We start from the raw sequence: 23,654 nt of genomic DNA, 5'->3' as shown, positions 1-23,654 counted from the left end.
GATTAAATGCTGGCTCCTTGAAGAATAAGCATTTACTGTGGGAAGGATTGTAAGCTTTGTCACAGGTGAAAGTCTTGATGGGCTCTGCCCTTGGACACACCATGAATACTTCCTGAGATTAATCTTGAGATAGACTGGGTGGAGCCATCAAGGCCCTGGAACTCAAGAAGCAGACTGGGAGGACTCCACCTGGAATATTGTGTTTCTAATCAACCCTCGATGAGAGAAGGAGACCACCTCTTGCATGTGAGAGACAGGCAGGCAGAGAGGACAAGAAGGGCAGCAGGTTCAGACTGAGCTTGAGTGCACATGGATTGGGAAAAGGATCAGCAAACAGGCTGGACCAGTGCACAGGCCAGAGACACCTAGGGACCCACCCCGTGAAATGGATACCGAAGGTTCACTCTTGTTTCCCTTTAACGTCTTTTTCCCTTTTGTGTAAGATAGTTGAGTTGTATAATAAAATTTAATTGTTAAGAAACAGAGCCAAGAAGTGGCACCCAACATGAGGCCCGATGGGTTCCATAATTTCTAATAATATGAGAGAAGAACCAACATTCGAAGGTACAGAAATGCTGTTTCAGGGTATCAACAAAGTTGTAACTACCGTTGAAAAAGTCTTTCCTACCTTATACTTAGACAGAATTCTCTGTTTTTTTGTTTTGTTTTGTTTTGTTTCAGTTTTGGTTTGGTTTTGTTGTTGTTGTTGTTGTTGCTGCTGCTGCTTTTATTTTTATTGTATTTCACTCTTAGAAGGATTAGAAGAAAGGCTAATAACATAGAAAAGTCAGAAGGGTCAGTAATTTTTTTCCTTTTGGAAAAGATTGCAGATTTCACTGGACAGATGGAAAGACTGAGAAAAGAAAATGAAGGAATGGGAAAGCAAATAGAATTTTTGGTAAATGAGAGTGATGAAGGACAGAAAATAGAGAGACTGGAAAGCCAAAAAACCCAGAAGAGTCAATAAGCTCTATCCTTTTGGAAATAATTACTGACTTGACTGAACAAATGGACAAAATACAAAAAATAAGAAAATAAAATAAAATAAATGGAAGGGCTGGAAAAGCAGAAGGCACCTTTGTTTAAAAAAAATGGGGGGGGGGGAGAGGAAAAGGTAAATAACCAGAGAAAAAGGAAGGCAGACAGACCAAAAGGTCTTTGGAGGAAAACATCCTGGTAAAGGACACCTTCAGAGTTGCCCAGACACCTTCAGCTTTTCCAGTGACTGTAAGACATGTGCCTGCACAAAATGGTACTGAGGGTAATGATGAAATAGCCTGGTGTCCTGTAGACAAGATGGATTTAAAACATTTTAAGGAATCCATCATCAAATATGGTATGCACTTTGCCTTCATTAAGCAAATGTTATGCAGTTTGGCCACACAGAATAGACTTATTCCCCAAGATTGGAAAAATTTAGTTTCAGTGGTATTGGAAATAGCAGAACAATTACAGTGGTTATCATGGTGGTGAACAGAGACTGTAAGAATAGAATAAGAAAACACAACATAGGAGATAAATATTAATAGAAATCAATTGCTTGGTGAAGGACAATATACTAACTTAAGAGAATAAATTGTAATGCAGCCTTGAGAGCTTGGGAGCTGGTAGAGGAAAGGGGAAATACAACTATTCCATTTACTAAAATATTCCAAGGACCTCTGGAATCATGCACAGAATTTTTACAGAGATTAGGATCTGCTACGGATAGGGTGTTGCCAGATTCTGACAACAAACAGGCATTAAAACTTATCATGAAAATAAATATTGAATACATCTTATGAGACTGTAAATACTGAATATAAGAGGGTGCTTAGATCATTAAAGGAGAGAGGCTCTTCATTTGATGACTCGGTAAAGGAGACAGTCAATATTAACTCTCAAGATTATCAAGATAATATTGTGGGACAAGTTTTAGCCAGAGAGCCCAGATACCATAATACTCAGTACTTTAATTATGGTAAAATTGGTCATGTGCAAAGAAACTCTAGAGATAGAAAGCACAATAAGCCAGAAAGAACATAACTCATAGGTGAGAACAGGGAGGTTCTGGCCATGATGGTAATGAGATGTTAAGACTTCCAGGGTACTGTAGTTGCTGTGGAAAAGAAAACACTGGTCTCAAGGTTGTCAGTTTAAGAGAGATGTGCAAGACAATATCTTGCTGACAGGAAATGGAAGGAGGGGGCCATTGGCTCAGGCCTCCGTAAACAATGCCAGCCGAATTCCTTTGGCCAGTCCAGAGTGACAAGCTCACAGAAAAATGGGAACTCTGTATTAGTGATCTAATGTATGCTACTGAAGGCAGTGCAGCCTTGGCTCTGACTTCAAATATGGATGTGGCTTACCCTATCTCCATAGGTTAAATACTGGTGTTTTCAGTCCTTTGCCTTCAGACACAGTAGGAATGGTTCTAGGAAGAAGTGGGCTGACTTCTTATGGTTTTATTGTGCATCCCGGTATTATAGATGGAGATTCTAAGGAGGAAATAAAAATCATGTCATGTGTAAAGAAGGAGATGAAAATCAATGCAAGGGATAGAATTGTTGAACCCCTACTGTTTCCTTACATTAAAGGCAAAGCCACTCCAGTGGAAATGACTGGGGAGTTTGGAAGCACAGGGACATGTGTGTTCTGAAAAAAAGTAATTGATGATCAGAGACCTCAGTTAATTATACAAATAAATGATGTTAAAATAGAAGGATTGGTGGACACCAGAGCTGATGTCTCAACCATGTGTCAAAAGTCTTGGAACCCAAATTGGCCACTTAAAAAGGTTTATACAAAAAATTGTATGAATTGGTAAGTTATCTCAAATATAACAAAGTGTACAGTGGCTTGAGTGTGTGAAACCAGAAGGACAGACAGGGAGGCTAAAACCCTATGTGGCTGACATTCCTATAAATCTATGGGGAAGATATCTTTTACAACAATTGAGCACTCAGATTAATATTCCTACAATTACAGAGATAAACAATGTTGAAACTAGGGGTGAATTGATACAAGCTTCTGGGAAAGAGGTTAACGTACGTGACCAGGGGGGACCACAAGTTATACCCACTGTCCAACTTCAGAACTCTTCAGGTTCAGAGTGTCAAAATTTATAAGAGGGGCCACCCTGAGATACCAACAGCCCTCCCCCTAAAATGGATTTCGAACAGAACTGTATGGCAGGAGCACTGGCCCTTAACAAAAGAAAAGTTGCAGGTGCTTCACTGTTTAGTGAAAGAGCAGCTGGAGGCTCAACACATCAAAGAATTTTCCAGTCCCTGGAATTCTCTTGTGTTTGTCTTAAAAAGGAAAACAGGTGGATAAAGAATGATAATGGATTTGAGGGCCATAGACAAGGTGATTCAAGCGATGGGTTTGCTTCAACCTGGAATTCCTTTGCCTTCCTTGTTACCTAGTTCTTGGCATATAATTACAGTTGATTTTAAAAGCCTGTTTTTTCACCATACCTCTGCATGAGAAGGACAGGGAAAGGTTTGTTTTCTCAGCACCTACTCTGAACAGTAGTTCTCCAATAAAGAGATATCATTAAAAGGTACTTCCACAGGGAATGTTGAATAGCCCAACTTTATGCCAGTATTTTGTAAAACCTTTAGAAATAGTTCATAGGCAGTTTCCTCAATCTATCATATACCATTACGTGGATGATATTCTGTTAGATGATTCTGATGCTAGTGTTTTAAAAAATGTTTCAGGAAGCACAAAAAATTCTGCCATGCTGGAGATTAAAGATTGCTGTGAAAAAAAATACAAAGAGAAGATTCAATTACGTATTTAGGCTATAAAATAACTGAACAAAAAATTAGAACACAAAGGGTATAGATCTGTAGAGATCAATTACAAGCTTTTTAATGACTTTCAAAAATTATTGGGAAACATTAACTGGTTAAGGCCTATGATCAGGTTAGCTAGCTATGAGTTAAGTAATTTGTTTCACACATTGCAAAGGGATTCAGACTTAAACAGTCCAAGGTGTCTAACCGCTGAGGCAGAAAAGGAGTTTATTCTGGTGGAACAAAAACGTCAAAAGGCTTATGTGGATAGAATTGATCCTGAACTTGCTTACATTCTGGTTATTTTGCCTTCAAAACATTCTCCTACTGGGCTTCTCATGCAACAGGAACACAAAATCATAGAATGGATATTCCTGTCAAGTAAACAAAAAAAAATTGAAAACATACATAGAGAAAATTTTTAAATTGACTACAAAGGAAAGAATAAAGTGGTGTCAACTGTCTGGGATGGACCCAGAGGAAATTGTAGTCCCTCTTACTGATTCTGAGATTATGTCATTATGGGTAATTAATAAAGATTGGCAAAGAGCTTGTAGTAACTATTTGGGAGATATTAACAATAGATACCCAAAAAGCAAACATATATAGTTTATAAAAGAACTAATTGGATCCTTCCAAGTAGTGTAAAGAGGTGACCAATCTCAGGGACACCCACCTTCTTCACTGATGCAAATAAATCAGATATGGCTGGTTATAAGTCTGATAAAATAACTAAGGTGATTGAAAGCCCATTTACATCAGATCAAAAATCAAAATTGTATGCAATCCTTATGGTATTGTTAGATTTTCATGAATCTCTTAGTATAATTACTGACTCTCAATATGCTGAAAGAGTTGCTTTACATATAGAAACTGCCTAATTCACTCCTGATAACTAAGAGTTGACTACATTATTTATAAAACTGCAACAGGTCATTAGAAGCAGAAATTATCCCTTGTATGTTACTCATATTTGATCCCATACAGGTTTACCAGGTCCATTGACACAAGAAAATAAAGAGATCAACAAATTATTGATAGGTAATATATTCAAAGCCTTCAAATTTCATAAAAAATGTCAATGGTAAGGTCTTACAAAAGATTCTCTATCACTTGGCAACAAGTCAGAAAAATAATTAATAAGTATCCTACATGTTCCTTGTATAGTCAAATACCATTACTTGCTGGAATTAATCCTAGAAATAACAAAAAATAAAAGAAAATTTGACAGGTGTGTTTCATTTTACAGAATTTGAAAAAATGAGGTATGTGCATCATGCCATCGATACATGTTCAGGTTGTCAATGGGCAATTGCCTTAAGTTCTGAAAGGGCTGACTGTGTGATTACTCATTTACTGAAAATAATGACATTTATAGGAATACCTGCACAAATTAAGACTGACAATGCTCAAACATATGTGTCCCCTAAGATAAAAAAGTACTTCTGTATGTGTTATAATATAAAACATGTTACTAGTATAACTCCCAACCCCACAGGACAAACAGTTGTGGAAAGAGCTAATCGTACCTTTAAAAACCTGCTTATTAAACCAAAGGAAAGGGTACAGACACCCAGGGACCAATTAAATAATGCTTTGTTGACTCTAAATTTTCTTAATATTAATGATAAAGGGACATGAACTACAAAGAGACATTGTGTGATTTAAAAAAAAAACTGAAGAGCTGGGACAACCAATACTTTACAAGTATTTGTCGAGTACGAATTGAAAACCTACAATAGTTTTGAGGTCGAGTCATGGGAATGCATACGTTTCCACAGGGAGTAAAAATACATGGCTACTAACCAAACTTATAAAGATTAGATCTGACCATATAGCAAATGAATCTTAAGAACTAACTGGTTCTTACAACTTGACATTTTTTTAAACAGCTTGAAGAACTAATGCCCTCTTCTGGCCTGCTGGTGTACATACAGGTAGAGCCCTGTTTTACTTACAAAACAAAAACAAAAACAAAACAAAACAAAAAAAGGACAACTCTAAAGATGAAACAGACAGCGTGGGTGATTTAACCCCAAAAGAATGCCTCCAGCACCCCAAACAATGTGCCTCAACTATTCTTTCCTTGAGAAATTATATATGTACTAATATACCTATATTAATAATTTCAAAAGTATGCTTACTTTCAACAAAAAAACAGGACAACAATGAAGACAAAACAGGCAGCCTGAGTGATTTAAGCCCCAAATCATGCCTCTGGCACCTCAAGCAAGGTGCCTCAACTGATGTTTCCTTGAAAAATTATATATGTACTAACATACCTATACTAATAATTTTAAAAGTTTGCTTAATTTCAGAGCAAAAAAACAGGACAATGATGAAGATTGAACTTCTGCCTCTGGCACTACTGTTTACTCCAAAAATTACATATATATTAACAATAAAATGGCTAGCCAAAAGGATTGATCCCAAAAAGACTGGACAAAAACAGATACAGGTAGCTTTTTCAGTGCTTGGCCAATATATTATTTTTCTAGGATACCCAAAAAACATTTTTCTCCAAACAACATGAAGTAATTTTGAAAACATAATGCCACCATTCCCAGAAGGTGGGGTGGGTATTTTTGGTGGGTTGCCAATGCTCATTTTTGCTTAAGGGGATTAATTACAATTAATAAAAGTTTCATTTAGATATTTCTTTCTTTTATCTTTCTTTCTCTCCTGTCTATCTGATCTAATATTAAGGAAAGCGGGGAAGGAAGGGAGGATATAGATTGAAGGAAGGGAGGATATAGGTTTATAGAATAAAAGGTAGATTATTGAATCTACTAGATTCAAAAATCTTATATTGGTATTGTAGATGAAAATTTAAGAATTTTGATTGATGGAAATTGAAAACTATCCAACTTTTGCTTCACATTGATAAAAACTTAAATTGTATATTGCTATTCACTTTTTGCCTTATGTATTGTATGTTGACAAAATATATATTCTATGTGAGAAATTTAAGATCATTTTATTCAATGTCTATTTAATGTATAATTTATGTGCCACTCATTTGAAAAGGTAATGTCTTATAAAAACTAACTATTAATAATCTGTTCAGGAAGATCGGGATGAAAGTTAATATTTTGTTACCTATAAATTTTACTAGATAATAACTTACTTTTTCATAGACAAGGTTTGTTTAATTTCTTGTATATGTCTTTAAAGGAATAGATTGATAACTCTAAGAATATATAGAGTGTTGGTCTTCAAACTCTTCAGAGATCCACAGAATATGACATTTAATGATGAGGGCTTTCCTAACAGAGAGAGACATCTGCTCCTGGCCACATCTCCATATACATCATTGAAGATAATGACATCAAGAGATGAGGGTGACAGAATGGTCACTGGACTGAGGAACTGCTCTTATCTGTACTACTGATGACAGGCTGACTCTCTGCTAGGATCAACAGTGATGCAGGAAAGTTGACTATCAAGCTTTGAAGAGACTAGATGGACCAGACCATCAGAATTTCTGCTTGAAAAAGCAGTTTGTTGGATGTTTTGGGCCAAGAACACTGAAGACCAATTGTCCCAATGATAGAATGAATCCGGTGACTTTCCTAGTGGTCTTCTCTCTCTGTTCTATCCATACTTGGAAGTTGCCTGCCACCTCCTTTATTAGATAGAATTTCCTTCTTGGGTCTCTGATGGGATTAAAGACTAGATAGCCTCAGTGTTACTAGAAGATTTAGTTTAAGTATTAAAAACACATTTATAGATAATTGCAATTTCTCATGAAGGGAAAGGACTCTCTTTGGTAAGATAGTGAAATAGTTTCTCCCAGTTTGACAAATATAAAAGGACATGGTTATGTATTTCATACTTAATGATTCTGTATATATGTATATGTAGTTCTTAATTATTTTTTTAAAAGAAAAGGGAGATGTGTGGGAAGGATTGTAAGCTTTGTCACAGGTTCAAGTCTTGGCAGGCTTTGCCCTTGGACACACCATGGATACGCCCTGAGATTAACCTTGAAATAGACTGGTTGGAGCCTTCCTGGTCCTGGAATTCAGGAAGTGGACCTGGGGACTCCACCAGGATTATTATGTTTCTAATTGACCCTCAATGGAAGGAGGAGACCAGCCCTTACACATGAGAGACAGGCAGGCAGAAAGGACAAGAGGGGCAGGTTCAAACTGAGCTTGAGTGCACATGGGTCAGGAAAAGGATCAGCGAACAGGCTGGATCAGCATACAGGCCAAAGACACGTAGGGACCCGTCCTATGAAAAGGATACTGGAAAGTTCACTCTTGTTTCCCTTTAACATTTTTCCCCCTCTTGTGTAAGATAGTTGGGTTGTATAATAAAGTTTAATTGTTAAGAAAGAGAGCCAACAATTTACTGTGCACCATAGAGCTGAACTCTGCCTAAAAAGGCTCAACACACAAAAAAGTGAGCCTCAAATAATCAGTATCAAGAAAATAAGCAATGCAACTGTTGCTTTCTTTCATGCTAAAATAAAAGCACATTAATAATAAATCAATGTGCAAAACTTACAGAAAATGGAGCATAGATCATAGACAATAGTTTTAAGAAAAAAATCATATGCAATTATACAATGTTATAACCACTAAATAATCCACAAAGGAAATTCTGTAGCTGTTTTTTTTTCTTTCTTTTTTGAGTTTTAGCCAAAACCAAAGAAAAAAATCACTCTGAATGTAAGTCTTCTGGGGTTTAGAGAATAAAATACATTGAGCATTAGCAGTAAGACTTCTCCTGTGCCTCTAACCCTCCCTGGGTAAGGGGCTCACTACCAATGTGGCAGAGCTGACACAGTCAAACTGGGTCTTCTAGGAGATTTTTCCTCTGTGTGTGAGCCTCGAAATACTGGAGAATTAGCATGTTCTGTTTCCTACAGTCACCAACAATAACTCAAAGAATCCTGTGTGTAAATATCCCAGGCCATTCTCAGCCCCATGCTATAAATTCTGGTGTATTTATCATGCTGTTTTCTAGGACTTTTATTTTGGTTGTCTATTTTGTATTCCATGCACAATACTCAGCCTTACCAAGGCATTTCTTGACAGGTGTCACTTAGCCTTCCAGGGCTGGTGTTTTCTGCTTCTTTCTCCAAACTCATTTGCATGTGAAAACAAGTCTCATAGGTTGATTCTTCTATAAACACTCAAAACAACTTCTCGTCCCAGTTTCTTGTTTACTGTCCTGTAGGTAATCTTTTGGAGACTTTGGTTAGAGAGGTGATTGGGTCGGTAGATAATTAGAATCAGTAGGAAACAAAGCTCCTGCATATACAAATAATATGCAAAAATATATTGTCCTTTATACAGTCTAAGTTTCAGAAAATAAGACCTCAAACAGAAAAGTCTCCGATAGAATAGGCTTTTTTGTTTCTTTGTTTCTTTTGTTGTTTTTTTGTTGTTGTTGTTTTGTTTTTCAATACAGAGTTTCTCTGTGTAGCCCTGGCTATCTTGAACTCACTTTGTAGACCAGGCTAGCCTTGAACTCACAGAGATCTGCCTCACTCTGCATCACAAGTGCTGCGATTAAAGGCATGTGCCACCACCCCCTGGATTAGAATAGGTTTTCTTAAGTGATATGCTTTTGGAAACAATTCATACAAGAAATTCAAGGCCAATGTAAAGAAAATTCTAAATCTCATTTTATAAAATATTTTAATATTCAGATAAAATAAGGGAGTGTGCCAAATTTCATGAATGAGATATATCCAATTGATGGACATATCCATCCCAATTATAACCTCATTGAAGTTTTTTCCAGTGGTAGGGACTGAATCCAGGGCCTTGGAGTTGCAGACTCATACCCATGCACACACTGCACTTATGATGTGGATGGCACTGAAAAAACAACGGAAATTGATTGTCCCTTAAAATCTACCTTATAAAACACAAATGAATCAATACAAATTCAGCTAAAGTCTGAATTGCACTAGAAAAAATATAAAGAGTTTTATAATACATGAAAAATACCTTTATGCCTTTTGTTATCAGAATTTCTTAGTGGATATACTATTTGAACCATAAGAGGAAGAAAGAAATAAGGGAGAAACGACACTTCCTATTGTGTCCTGAAATTATAAAGTTTTTAAAAAGTTGCTAGTCCCTTTTTTGTTTTGAGTTAAAATGACTCCCCTTGCCTTTGTTGTTTTTGTTATAAGAATTTAGATATTAACAACATTAAGAAGTGCTTCTAATAAGAAGTCCAGTTGCTCAAGCCTTTAATAATGACGGTGACTTATGTATAGCAGTATGTAATGCTTTAGTCAGTTTAAGAATTTTACAATTACAAGAGTAAATTTTCTTAGGACTATTACTTCCTATAAATTAGTATTTTTAAGCATTATTTCTCATTTATTCAGATTTATTTTGTGAGTCTGTACTACCATTAAATAATAATTTAAAAAGTTTATCACACTATATAATAAATAACAAGTATAGAAAATGAAAAGGATAGCAAGCCCACCACTCATTGCAACAGACATTTTTTTCTGTCTGTTACAATAATGATATGTATTTCAAAACACCATACCAGAACATCCAGTGTTAAGGAGCTTGCTTTAATGAAAAATCTTCCATGTTGAAAGTCTAACTCACACAAGGAAGATAGCTGGGTGGAAGAATGAGGCCCTGAGGCTCCCCCAACACTGGGAAAGGAGAAGGTTTTACCTATTGCCTGAATTCACCCATTAAGTGCAATTGCATTTCAGAGGTATATAGGAAAGCAAATACCTCTTCCATAGAGGCTTACCCAGTAAAGTCACAATTCCTTCTCTCTTTGTAAACTGTGGTTCAGGAGGCTGCCACTGATATCACTTTGCCTGCAGTTTGTCTTGGCAAATCTTGTGAAAAATTCATGACTTTACTTGTTTCCTGAGACTGAGAGTGAGGTCACAGGGCCTCTAATGCTGATTGTCTGTTAAAGAGATAGGAATATGGCCAGATACTTATTATTTTCCTAGGGTGGTCAATCTATTTAAAGGTCATTTTACCATGCTTCTTGAATAAGACAGTAAGAAAAAAATCTGAAATTCTCCAAAATATCCTATTTTATCTTTTGTTGTATTTTTCTGTTTGGATCTTTAAAAAAAGTTCCTCTCTGAATGAGCATGTCTTTTTATCATATGATGTCAGCATTTTCCATTGTACAAGCCATGAAAAGATTGACCCCTTGAAGATTTAACAAAGCAAGGTAAGCTTCATGTGAAAGGTTAAACTTAAAATTGGGATGAAATATTATGGCAGTTGTATAGGATCACATTTAACAGAAAAGTTCTAATTTGAGCATGAATAGGTTGTTTTTAATTCAATGCTGATTTTAAATCTGGATTATATCATCTAAGAAGAGATAGGTGGATTATTCCTCCCTGAACACTGACATATATACTGAAATACCATTTCCTTGGCTTGGAAGTCCTATGGGAGGAGAGAACCTATTGATCAATAAACCACCAGAGCTTAGGTACTTTTAGGGTACTTTCACACACTAATGTACAGATATCCTGGAGTGGGTGCCTGGGTCTCTCACCACTTTATTTTCTATAAATAATAAAGGACTTGGGCGGCTCTGTGAAAACATGAAGTATCTGAGCTTAAATGAGCAAACGCTCAACCAAATACATTTTTTTATGACTGGTAAGAAGGCCAGATTTAACAAATGAAATATAGACTGTCTGCTTTAACTTGAATTTCAAGTAAAGAATGAATAATTCAGAGCAAGTTATATTAAACACATTACTGATTTATCTGATATTCAAACTTCTCTAGAAATCTTATATTTTGCCTAGTGACATAACATAATATGTAGTACTTTGTCTAATTTACAAGATCCCTCTACCACCACACACATAAGAGTTATCTTTCATGGGGAAAAACACTATGTGCTTTTAAGTGCTTATTATTCTTTGATAGCCCTCATCTAATTGAGGTTGCAAAGGGAATATTTTTCCTTCTAATTTTTCTTTTAAGAAAAGGCTCTTTACCTAAAAGAATCTGAGATAAAAGGGACCCATAAAGGGCTCCCACTAAATGAAAGACTGAGTAATCTGAAGCAAAGAGGGTACAATAACACTCTTCTTTAGGATTGGGGCCTTTGAACTAGCTTCAAGTAGATCTACACTCATCTCCCGTTGAAAAAGAAGGTCATAGAAATGTTTATAAACCTCTTTTGGTTGTTTAGGTAATAATATAAACCAATATAAGAGAGCACTGCAAAGAAGCATCCGTTGAATCCTGAGAAGAAAGCAAAGCTTGACTCAGCATTTTTGTGCTGGCTGCTAAATTAATTCACCAGACATTAGCAGGACTTTTGGGTCTAGTGTCTTAAATAGGCCCTTGATCCTAATAACTCATTTTTGTCTCCCTCTGATGTATTAACTTCACTTATTCCAATCTCAGTTTCTGGAGAAGAGATTTAATAACACATATTTTGGGGAGTTTATAATCCTGAGTTACTCATGCAAGATCCTATATGCAAAGAAAATATTAACTTGTAAAAAGAGTGACCAAAGCCATTCAAGAAGATGATATTAGGAAATATGGAGAGAATAACAAAGAAACAAACAAGCAACAATATCAACAACCACAACAAAAAACTTGAAATGACACTATCGTTAGTTTTTAAGAAAGCTTTCGATAAAGAACCTAAGTTAATAAACAGTAAATTGAGAGGGGGTGCATGTACTGGGGAGAAATCAAAGCTCAGCTGTGCTGGGTGACACTACAGAATCCACAGTCATTTTGCTGTCCTTACTCCCATCTGTGTACCTCTTCTAATAAAAACTGTCTCCTTGCTACCTTTAGCTTAAAATTGTGCTCTTGTGCATCATTTGTACAATCACAGAAATAAAACGTTATGTAGAGTTATTATTATTTTATAAGTTGGCATCATAATCTTGAAAAATATTTTAGTTTCCTTTTTTCAGACTTTCTTTTTTAATTAATTTATTCAGATTACAGCTAAATTGTTATGTCATCACTTGTATCCTCTTGCTCCTCTCTACCTCCCGCTTTCACCCTATTCCTCTCCCCTAGGTCTATGACAGAAGGGGACCTCCCCCCGCAATATATGGCCATAGGCTATCAAGTCTCATCTTGGTAGCTTGTTTATTCTTTCTTTGAGTGTCACAATGCCTCTCCACCAAGGGGAGGTGTTCAAATATAGAGCACCAAAGTTCATGTCAGAGTCAATCCCACTTTCCACATAACTGTGGAGAATATCCTATCCATTGGCTAGATCAGAATAAGGGTTTGATGTTTACTACTTGGATTTTCCTTGCTTAGCACAATAGCTTGAGCAGGTCCACACACCACGATGTTCTTCTTGTAGGTTTTTAGGAACCCCTGGATCCTTCTATTTACCCATTCTCCTATATGTCCTTGCCTAGAGTCCTAGTAGGATGTCCTTACATCCATCCCAATCTCCTGATAAGTGAAGATTTTCATGGGACATGCCTCTTGGGCTAGTACCCAGTTATAAGTCAGTATAAACCTTGTGAGTCTTTCTGCTTTTGGGTTAACACACTCAGTATGATAACTTTTAGTTTCATCCATTTTTCCACAAATTTTGGGATTTCCTTGTTTTTAATAGGTGAGTAGTATTGAATAGTGCAAATGTAGCACAGTTTCTTTATCCATTCTTCCACTGAGAGACATTTAGGCTGTTTCCAAATTCTGGCTACAATGGATAAGGCTGCTATGAACATGGTTGAGCAAAAGTCCTTTTTGTGTGGTGGAGCATTTTCTGGGTATATTCCAAGGAATGGATTAACTGGGTTTTGAGGAAGCCCTACTCCCTGTTTTGCCAGATAGATTTCTAAATTGGTTGCACAAGTTTGCATTCCCACCAGCAATGAAGGAGTGTTCCTCTTTCTCCGCAGCCTTGCCAACATGTGAAGCCACTTGAATTTTTTATCTTAGCCATTGTGATGGGTGTAAGATGGAATCTCAGAGTTGTTTTGATTTGCATATCTCTGATGACTAAAGATGGTGGGCATTTCTTTAAGTATTTTCTGCTATTCGATATTCCTCTGTTTAGTTCTGAGCCCCATTTCTTGATTGAGTTATTTGGTTTGGTGGTATTTAATTTCTTGAGCTCTTTATATATTTTGGATATTATACTTTTGTCAGATGTAGGGTTGGTGAACATCTGTTCCCAGTCTGTAAGCTGCTGCTTTGTTCTGTTGACAGTGTCTTCTGCCTTACAGAATATTCTCAGCCTCATGATGTCCCATTTATTAACTGTTGACCGTAGAGCCTGGGCTGTTGGTGTTCTGTTCAGGAAGTTGTCTCCTGTCTCAATGTGTTCCAGACTCTTCCCCACTTTTTTGTCTAACAGATTTAGTGTCTATGGTTTTATGTTGAGGTCTTTAATACATTTGGACTTGAGTTTTGTACATGGTTACAAATATGGGGCTAATTGCATTTTTCTACATGTAGACATCCAGTTAGACCAGCACCACTTGTTGAAGATGCTATCCTTTTTCCATTGAATAGATTTGGCTTGTTTGTCAAAAATCAAATGACCATATATGTGTGGATTCATTTCTGGGTCTTCAATTTGATTCTATTCATCAACCAGCCTATTGCTGTGCCAGTACCTTGATGTTTTAATTACTGTTGTTCTATAGTATATCTTGAGATCAGGTACAGAGATTCCTCCTGAGGATCTTTTGTTGTATATGAATATTTTAAATATTTGGGGTTTTTTGTTTGTCCATATGAAGTTACAATTGATCTTTCAATATCTTTTTTTAAATGCATAGGTTTTGTGATAGGGATTGCATTGAATCTGTAAGTTGCTTTTGGTAAGATGGCCATTTTTTAATGTTCTTTCTCCCAATCCATGAACAAGGGAAATCTTTCCATCTCCTTATGTCATCTTCAATCTCTTTCTTCAGACATTTGAAGTTTTTTCAAACAAGTCCTTTACTTTCTTGGTTAGTTACTCCTAGATCAATATTTTATATTGATTGTAGATATGGTAAAGGGTGTAGCTTTCCTAATTTCTTCCTCTGCATGATTATCACTAGTATATAGGATTGTCATCAGTATATATACTGATTTTTTTGAGTTAATTTTGTATCAAGACAATTTCCTGAAGTTGTTCATAGCTGTAGGAGTTCTCTGGTGGAATTTGGGGGGGGGGTCACTTATACACACTATAATATCATCTGCAAATAGGGGTAATTTGACTTCTTTTTCCATTTGGATCCCCTTGATCTCCATTTGTTGTCTTGTTTCTCTGGCTAAAACTTGAAGAACTGTATTAGAGAGATATGTAGAAAGTGGGTAGCCTTGTCTGGTCCCTGGTATTAGAGGAATTTCCTTGAGTATTTCTCCATTTAATTTTATGATGGATATTTTCTTGCTGTGTATAGCCTTTAGTATGTTTAGGTATGAGCCTTGTATCCCCGATCTCTCCAAAACTTTAAATATGAATGAGTGTTAGATTTTGTCAAATGCTTTTTCTACATCTAAGGAGGTGATTATGTGCTTTTTTTCTTTCAGTTTGTTCATATGGTGGATTACATTGATACATGATACATGATAGATTTCCATATATTAAATCATCCCTGCATGCCTTGAATGAAGCCTAACTGGTCATGGTAAATGATATCCTTGATGTGTTCTCTTATCCGTTTTGTGAGTATTTTATTGAGTATTTTTCTGTCAATGTTCATAAGAGACATTGGTGTGAAATTCATTTTTGTTGCATCTTTGTGGGGTTTAGGTATCAACGTCACTGTGGTCTCATAGAATGAATTTGGTAATGTTTCATTCATTTTTACCTTTTGGAGTAGCTTGAAGAGTATCAATATTAGCTCTTCTTTGAAGGTCTGGTAGAATTATACACTGAAAGCATCTGGCCTTGGACTTTTTTTTTTTTGGTTGGGAGACTATCAGTGCTTGCTTCTATTTCTGTAGGAGAAATGGGGCTATTTACTTTGTTTATCTGATCTTGATTCAATTTTTGCAAATAGAATTGATCAAGAAAATTGTCCATTTCCCTTACATTTTCAAATTTTGTGGCATATATGCTTTTGAAGTAAGATCTTATGATTGCTTGGATTTCTTCAGTATCTGTTGTTATGTTTCCCCTTTCATTTCTGATTTTGTTTATTCGAATGGGGTCTTTGTGCCTTTTACTTAGTTTTGCAAAAGATGTGTCTATCTTGTTGATTTTCCCAAAGAACCAGCTCCTGATTTTGTTGATTGTTTGAATTGTTCTCTTTGTTTCTAATATATTGATTCCTGCCCTGAGTTTGATTATTTCCAGATGTCTACTCCACTTGGTTTTTTCTGTTTATTTTTTTCTAGGGCTTTGAGATGTATTGTTAAGTCGTTTATGGTGGATGCTTCCAATTTCTTTATAAAAGTACTTAGTGCTGTGAAATTTTCTCTTAGCACAGCTCTCAATATGTTCCACAAATTTGGGTATGTTGTTCCATCATTTTCATTGAATATCAGGAAATCCTTAATTTCTTTCCCTATTTCTTCTCTGACTCAGTTCTCATTAAGTAGAGAGTTGTTTACTTTCCATGTGTTTGTAGGGTTTTTGTTATTTCTGTTGTTGTTGAAGTCCAGCCTTAGACCATGTTGATCTGGTAGGATACAAGGTATTACTTCAATATTCTTGTATCTGTTGAGGCTTGCTTTGTGACCGTGTCAATTTTGGTGATGGTGTCATTGGGTGCTGAGAAGAAAGTATAATCCTTTGTGTTTAGGTAAAAAGTTCTGTAAATATCTGTTAGATCGTTTCAATACATGGTGTTAGTTAATGATGTTATTTCTTGGCTTAGATTCTGTTTCACTGACCTATCCTTCAATAATAGCTGGTTGTTGAAGTCTCCCACTATTAATGTGGGGGATCGATGTGTGGTTTAAGCTTCATTAATAGTTCTTTTTACAAATGTAAGTGCCCTTGTATTTGGAGCATAAATGTTCAGAATTGTGATGTAATCTTGGTTGACTTTACATTTGAAGAGAATGAAATGTCCTTCCTCATACCGTTTGACTAATTTTGGTTGAAAGTCTATTTTATTAGATATTAAAACGGCTACAGAAGCTTGCTTCTTTTGACCATTTGCTTGGAATATTTTTTCCAGCATTTTACCCTGAAGCAATGTCTGTCTTTGTTTATGAAATGTGTTTCTTGAATGCAGAAGAATGTTGGATCCTGTTTATGTATCCATTCAGTTAGTCTATCTTTTTATTGGAGAATTGAAACCATTGACGTTGAGAGATATTAATGACCAGTGACTGTTAAGTCCCTTAATTTTTTATGTTGATTACAGTAGAGAGTTTGTGTGGTTGTGTTTCTTTTTTCACGGTATAGTTACCTGATCCCTGAATAATTTGGATGTGCCTTGTCCCTTTGGGGTAGAGTTTTCCTTCTAGTAACTATTTTAAATTGGATTTGTGAATAAGAACTGCTTGAATTTGTTTTTTCTGTCAGTGGTTATTGATATTTTTGTTGGGTATAGTAGTCTGGCCTGACATCTGTGGTCTCTTAGAGTTTGTAGGATCCTTTTCCAGGCCCTTCTGACTTTTCGGGTCTCTGCAGAGAAATCATGTGTAATTTAGATTGGCAACTGTGTGTTACTCTGCCTTTTTCTCTTGCTGATTTTAATATTTTTTCATTGTTCTGTATATTTTGTGTTTTTATTATTTTGTGGAGGGAAGATTTTCTTTTCTGGTCTCTTCTATTTGGTGTTCTGTAGGCCTCTTGTATCCTTACATGCATATCCTTTAAATTGGGGAAATTTTCTTCTATGATTTTATTAAAGATATTTTCTGGGCCTTTGAGTCAGGTGTCATCTCTTTCCTTGATGCCTATTATCCCCAAGTTTCATCTTTTCATGGTGTCTTTGATTTCTTGGAAGTTTTGAGGCAGAATTTTTTCAGATTTATCATTTTAATTGATGGTTGTTTGAGTTCAATGACTGTATCTTCTAGCCCCGAGATTTATTCCTCCATTTCTTGGATTCTGTTAGAGAAGCTCACCTCTGTGTTGTGTACTTTCTTCCCTAAGATCTATCATTCCTGTTTTTCTGCTCACAGTGCTTTTATCACTGTTGCCATTTTTGTCTTCAGATCTTGAACTGTTTTATTGGTTTCCTTCATTTTGTTGTTTGTATTTTCCTGATTTTTTTTCCAGTGCCTCTCTATCAGCTTCTTTTATGTCTTCCACCTGCTTGGCTGTGTCTTCCTGAATTGATTACGGCTTTTATTTGTTTTCTCCATTATCATCTTCATTACTAAGAATATGAGGTTATTTTCTTGTATTTTGATTGTGTTTTAGTTCTCAGGGTTGCTTTCTTTGAGATTGCTGGGATCTGGAGCTGCTGAATTTTTTTTTTGTTTTTGTTTTTGTCATTTGCATTCTTATGCTGTCCTTTAGTAATCTTGGTATCTCTGATGTTGGGTGGTAGATTCTGGTGTCCTTCACTTGTCCTAGCATTCTTCCATTCTTGCATCCTGTGGCTCCATGCCCAGTCCCTGGTCTTCATGCAATAGACCATATATAGTGCATGATAGTCGTCGCCATCTTGGAATTCCTTTAGTTTTCTATGTGAGCCAACATAAAGCAAAAACATTAAGGAAAAAACCCAAACAAGAAGAAAATGACTGATAAAAACTGTCCTTCAAATTAATAAGGTCCTGGGGTAAAGAAGAATTTGGAGAGGTGAGTAACATGGTTGAAAGAAAGCCAGCTTCCAACTTTTGAGAAATGACATGAATACATTGTACAAATCAAGATGTCTAATGTTTTTATGTTGCTCACATCTTTGTGTTAAGAAAATATCCATCAAGGTCTTTTGTATGTGCAAGAAGAAGAGAGGGACATTCTGAGAAACATGCAGCAATTTCACAGGTAGAATATGAATAGAACATAAATAATGGTGAGATGAACCATGAACTAAACAGATTCGAAGAAAATAGGAACTGGAAGTCCTAGGTAAGTAAGAAAACAAGCCAATGTCCCACATCCTGTATTATTTCCAAAATGTTAGGAAAAGAAGAGCTTGAGTCACTTTTACTTTAAGCTCCGTAGAGAGCCTGGACATCTCCACAACTCTAGGATTTATCTTGCATCACCAAGCTTCCTCCTTGCCCTGAGTGATGCCCTTCAGGGAAGATGAGGAGTGACCATACACCTCCCATCCTCATCTGTACTCCTTGCAGAGATAGTTATACTTAACACAGATTTAATACAATGCCACAGACTTTATGAAAGTGTTTCACTATCAAATGTTTTCAAGAATCTTTGGAAAATTGTGTGGCATGGATATGGAAGGTAGAGGTAGTGGTTAGAGGATCCCACAGGTGAAGCCCTTCAAAGTTATCCCAGGTACATCTTTGAACATATTTTTAAAGTGATATTTTAGAAGAAAAAAGAAAATATTTCATGAAAAAGCATGGTATAATTTCAGTTCTATTAGTAATCTTCAACACTGTACTATGCCCTCAAAATATTTCACTGACTTCAAAATCTAATATGAAATATGATTATATTCACCACAAGGGATAACATGACCACAGCATACACAGAGATAGAGCATAGTATTACATTTTGTTGTAGAATGCTCATACTTATTTTTATATTCTATTTAATCACTTTACAACCTGATACCAGTCCCCCTCAATTCAGTTTCTCCCTCACACCCCTCCCACATTGTCCTCTCTACTTCTTTTAAGAGAAAGGGGACCTTCCATCATGATACCTCAAGTCACAGCAGTACTAAGTGCATACTCTCCCACTGAGGCCAAACAAGGCAGCCCAGCTAAGGGAAAGGGAACCAAAGACAAGAAACAGACTCAGAGACAGCTTCTATCACATTATTAAGGAACCTACTTGAATAACTCTGCTACACATCTGTTACATATGTGTAGCAGGTCTAAGTTCAGCCCATGCAAACTCTTTTCTTGGTGGTTCAGTCTCTGTGAGCCCCCATGAGCCCAGGTGAGTTTACTCTGTAGATCTTATTGTCCCCTCGAAATCTCTCAACCCTTCCTCCCTTTCTTCCACAAAACTTCCTTAGCTCAACCTATTGTTGGCAGTGGGACTCTACATCTCTTCCATCAGCTGCTACATGAAGCCTCTCAGAAGGCAGTTATGATAGGCTCCTGTCTGTGAACATAGCAGAGTGTCCTTAATAGTGTCAGGGGTTGGCTCAAGTTGAGACAGTAATTGATTTGCAATTTCTTCAGTCTCTGCTACATTTTTATCCCTACATATGTTGTAGGCAGGACAAAGTTTAGGTCAAGGCATTATGGAAGACCTGCCTGGATACAAGAGGTAGTAACTTCAGGCTCCATATACTCCAGTGTTCAGAGTCTCAACTAGGATCACACTCATAAACTCCTAGGAGTGCCCTCCTCCCAGACACTCTCCCCCCATCTATTTCTGTTCTCTTTCCTGGTCCTCCCTTCCTATCTCCTCATACCTGACCTCTACATCTGTTACCGTCTCCTCCCCCTTTACTACACAACTCCCTCCCTTCATCTACTTCAGATTTCTATTTTATTTCCTCTTTGAGTGAGATTTGGTGATATTCCCTTGGGCCCTCCTTGTCTTATTTAGATCTGTAGATTGTACCATGGTTAGCCTGTAAAGTTTGGCTAATGTCCATTTATAAGTGAGTACATACCATGTGTATCTTTCTGGGTCTTAGTTACCCCATTCAGGACAATCTTTTCTAGTTACATCCATTTGTCTGTAAATGTCATATTTTCCTTGTTTATAATACCTGAGTAGTATACTATTGTGTAAATATACCATAGTTTTACTATCCATTGTTGGGTCTAGGGAAATCTAGGTTGCATCTAGTTAGGAAAAAGTCTGCTATTAATATAGTTGATCAAGTGTCTTTGACTTATAGTGGATCATCTTTTGGTTATATGTCCAAGAGTGGTATAGCTGGGTCTCAAGGTAGGTCTATTCTCAGTTTTCTGAGAAACCACCAGATAGATTTCCAAAGTGGTTGTAAAAGTTTGTAGTCCCAGAAGCAATGCAGAAGTGTCCCCTTTGTTCCACATACTGACAGGCAGGTGCTGTCATGTGACTTTTTGATTTTAACCATTCTGAAGAGTGTAAGATGGAATCACTGAGTTCCTTTGATTTGCCTTTCCCTGATAAATAAGAACATTGACCATTACTTTAAGTTCTTCTTGGCATTAGAGATTTTTCTGCTGAGAATTCTCTGTTTAGATCTGTAATCATTTTAAATTGGGTAACTTGGTTTGTTGATGTTTCACTTCTTGAGTTCTTTATATATTGTGGATATTAGCCCTCTGTGGGATGTGTTGGTAAACAGTCTTTTCCCATTCTGTAGGTTGCAGATTTTTTTTCCCTATTGACCACGTCCTTTGCCTTACAGAAGCGTTTTCAGTTTCATGAGTTCCCATTTAGTAATTGTTTATCTTAGTGCCAGAGCTGTTGCTGTTCTGTTCAGGAAGTTCCACTCTATGCAAATAAATTCAAGGTTTCCACTACTGTCTCTTCTATTAGATTTAGTGTATCCAGTTTTAATGTTTAGGTATTTGAAATACTTGGACTTGAGGTTTGTGCTGCGTGATAAATATGGATCTATTTGCATTCTTCTACATGTAGATATCCAATTAGACATGCACCACTTGTTGAAGATGCATTCTTTTTTCCATTGTATAGTTTTTGGCTCCTTTTATCTAGGCTTATATGCTTTCACATACCATTGAGACTGGTAAATAATGGGAAACTTCATGTCTGTGGGTGCTGGAGGGTTTGGTGTCTTTTCTGGTTCCACTATGTAGAGACAAAGCAAAGTGAAGAATGTAGTGGGCACTGGAGATGCCACCAGTTTTCTTCCATTTCCTGTCATACATAATATGCCAGGGCTACTTACTCACAAAGGATTAAAATGCTTTTTGGAATATTCATTGCCATTGGTTTGCATATGGAAAATATCCCTGAAAGGTCCATTTGCAAAGGTTTAGGCCCCAAGATGGAGATAAAAAGAGATGGTATGGACGTACAGTAAGTGTCGTCCAGGAGTATGCTATTAGGTTAAGGGGTAGGACCTCCTCAAAAGGTCTGGTGGTACTCTACACATACTTTTCCTTTCACTGATCCAGGTGAAAAGATTGTTCTCATAACCATTCTTGCCCTAGTGTATATAAGGACATTATTTTTCTGGGGTGTTAGTTCATCCTCTTCTATTCCTTGTATCTATCATGGGAGTTTAACCCACTTTCCCCTTATTTGTTCCCTAGTAAATGAATCAGAAACACTATATCTTATTATTAAGCTGTAGGCATTATGCTGTACAGTTTCTTAGCTACTGTAATCTTACTATCTTTAAAACCTACATAAATTCCTGTTACTTGCCAATCTGATGGCACCTAGGTGACATCTGTTCTGTAAGTCTGTCCTCAGGGCAAACTTCTCCTGGCCACATGCTCCGAATCCACCCAGTATAATAGAGAGCTCTTTACTCCTCTCTCTTCTTCCTCATCTTCCTCTCTCCACACCTCTTGGTTTCCTTCAGACCCCAAGCCTGGAAAGCTAAGTTCCAACTATTTTTCTTTTACTCTGTTAGCAACTTTACTTAAAATATCAGAGAATTTTAGCAAACAAAGTATACATAACATCACTTGGAGTACATGAGTATGTGCTTGTTTTGGCTGTATCCAGATCATGGGGACCAGTACTTAACAACTATATACATAGCACCAGACCAGCCACCAACACTGGTGCAACAACTACTATGTCACCAGAGCTGAGCAAATGACATCAGGCCTCACTATCTCCAAAACTGTGAAATACAAACCTGTTTTTCTTAGAATTCAATGAAGTTAATTATATTATTGTAGTGAGACGGAACTGACTAATGCATTAGTAAGCATGATGAAAATATACAATACATCAACAGGGTTTGTAGCAACTGAGTCTAAGACATGTTAAATATTATATACATTGATAATTTTTCCCAACCTATCATGATATTATTATTTCTCTTTTAACTTTACAAAGGAAAAAACTGAAGTCAAAAGAAATAAATGTCATTCTATTCTGTTGTGTAACATACCACCTTAACCTTAGTGGCATGACATACAACCATTGTCAAGACTGTTCACAACAGTTTTTGCAATTTTTGCATAAGAACTGCACAAGAATTTGCAGTTCTTGGTGGGAGCAGCCTAACTTCCAATGTGACTCAGTAGTTGGGGTAAAATGATAGCAGGCTATGGAGTCATCTAGTGAGAACAGTAAAACATCTTATGATGGTGCTGTTATTTAGATTCTCTGGCTAAAATACCTACATGCTATTCTCCATGAGACAGCATAATGTTCTTTGATGATCTTCAATAATGATTCCTGAATCTTGAGGAAAGATGTAGTTGTACTTTGGCTATTTTATTGATTTCCTTCCTACCTCCCCACATTACTCCTGCCCTTTTCAATTCCCCAATACTAGGTAGAACAGAAAGAAGGGTAGAAATGAAGGGGGCATTGATATCATTAGATTACATCCTGCTAATTAGAGGTATCAACTGCCTTGGGAAATTTTTCATCTTCATTGTCAGGGTTCCTCCCACCAGCAACCAACAATCCAGCAATGGCAACCAGCAATAGAAGCAAACAGCAGCCAGAAACAGTAGCAGAAGCAGCAGGGGCATCAGCAGCAGGGGGAGCTTCCTCAACTGCCTCTCTTGGGACATATATATATCTTCTGATCCTTTGAAACATAAACTATCTGCAGGTGGCAAAACCATGCCCCTGCCAAATGCACAAGACAAATCTTAGTTATCTGCTGTGTATTACCTGAAGCAGCCCTATATCCCATACATGCAATTAAAAGAAAACATTCAGGCAACATTTCTATGTTTTTTAAGAAAC

Source organism: Acomys minous, assembly GCF_964271855.1.
Source record: "Acomys minous genome assembly, chromosome: 19".
Classification (NCBI taxonomy): Eukaryota; Metazoa; Chordata; class Mammalia; order Rodentia; family Muridae; genus Acomys; species Acomys minous.
This window is presented reverse-complemented; position numbering follows the sequence as displayed.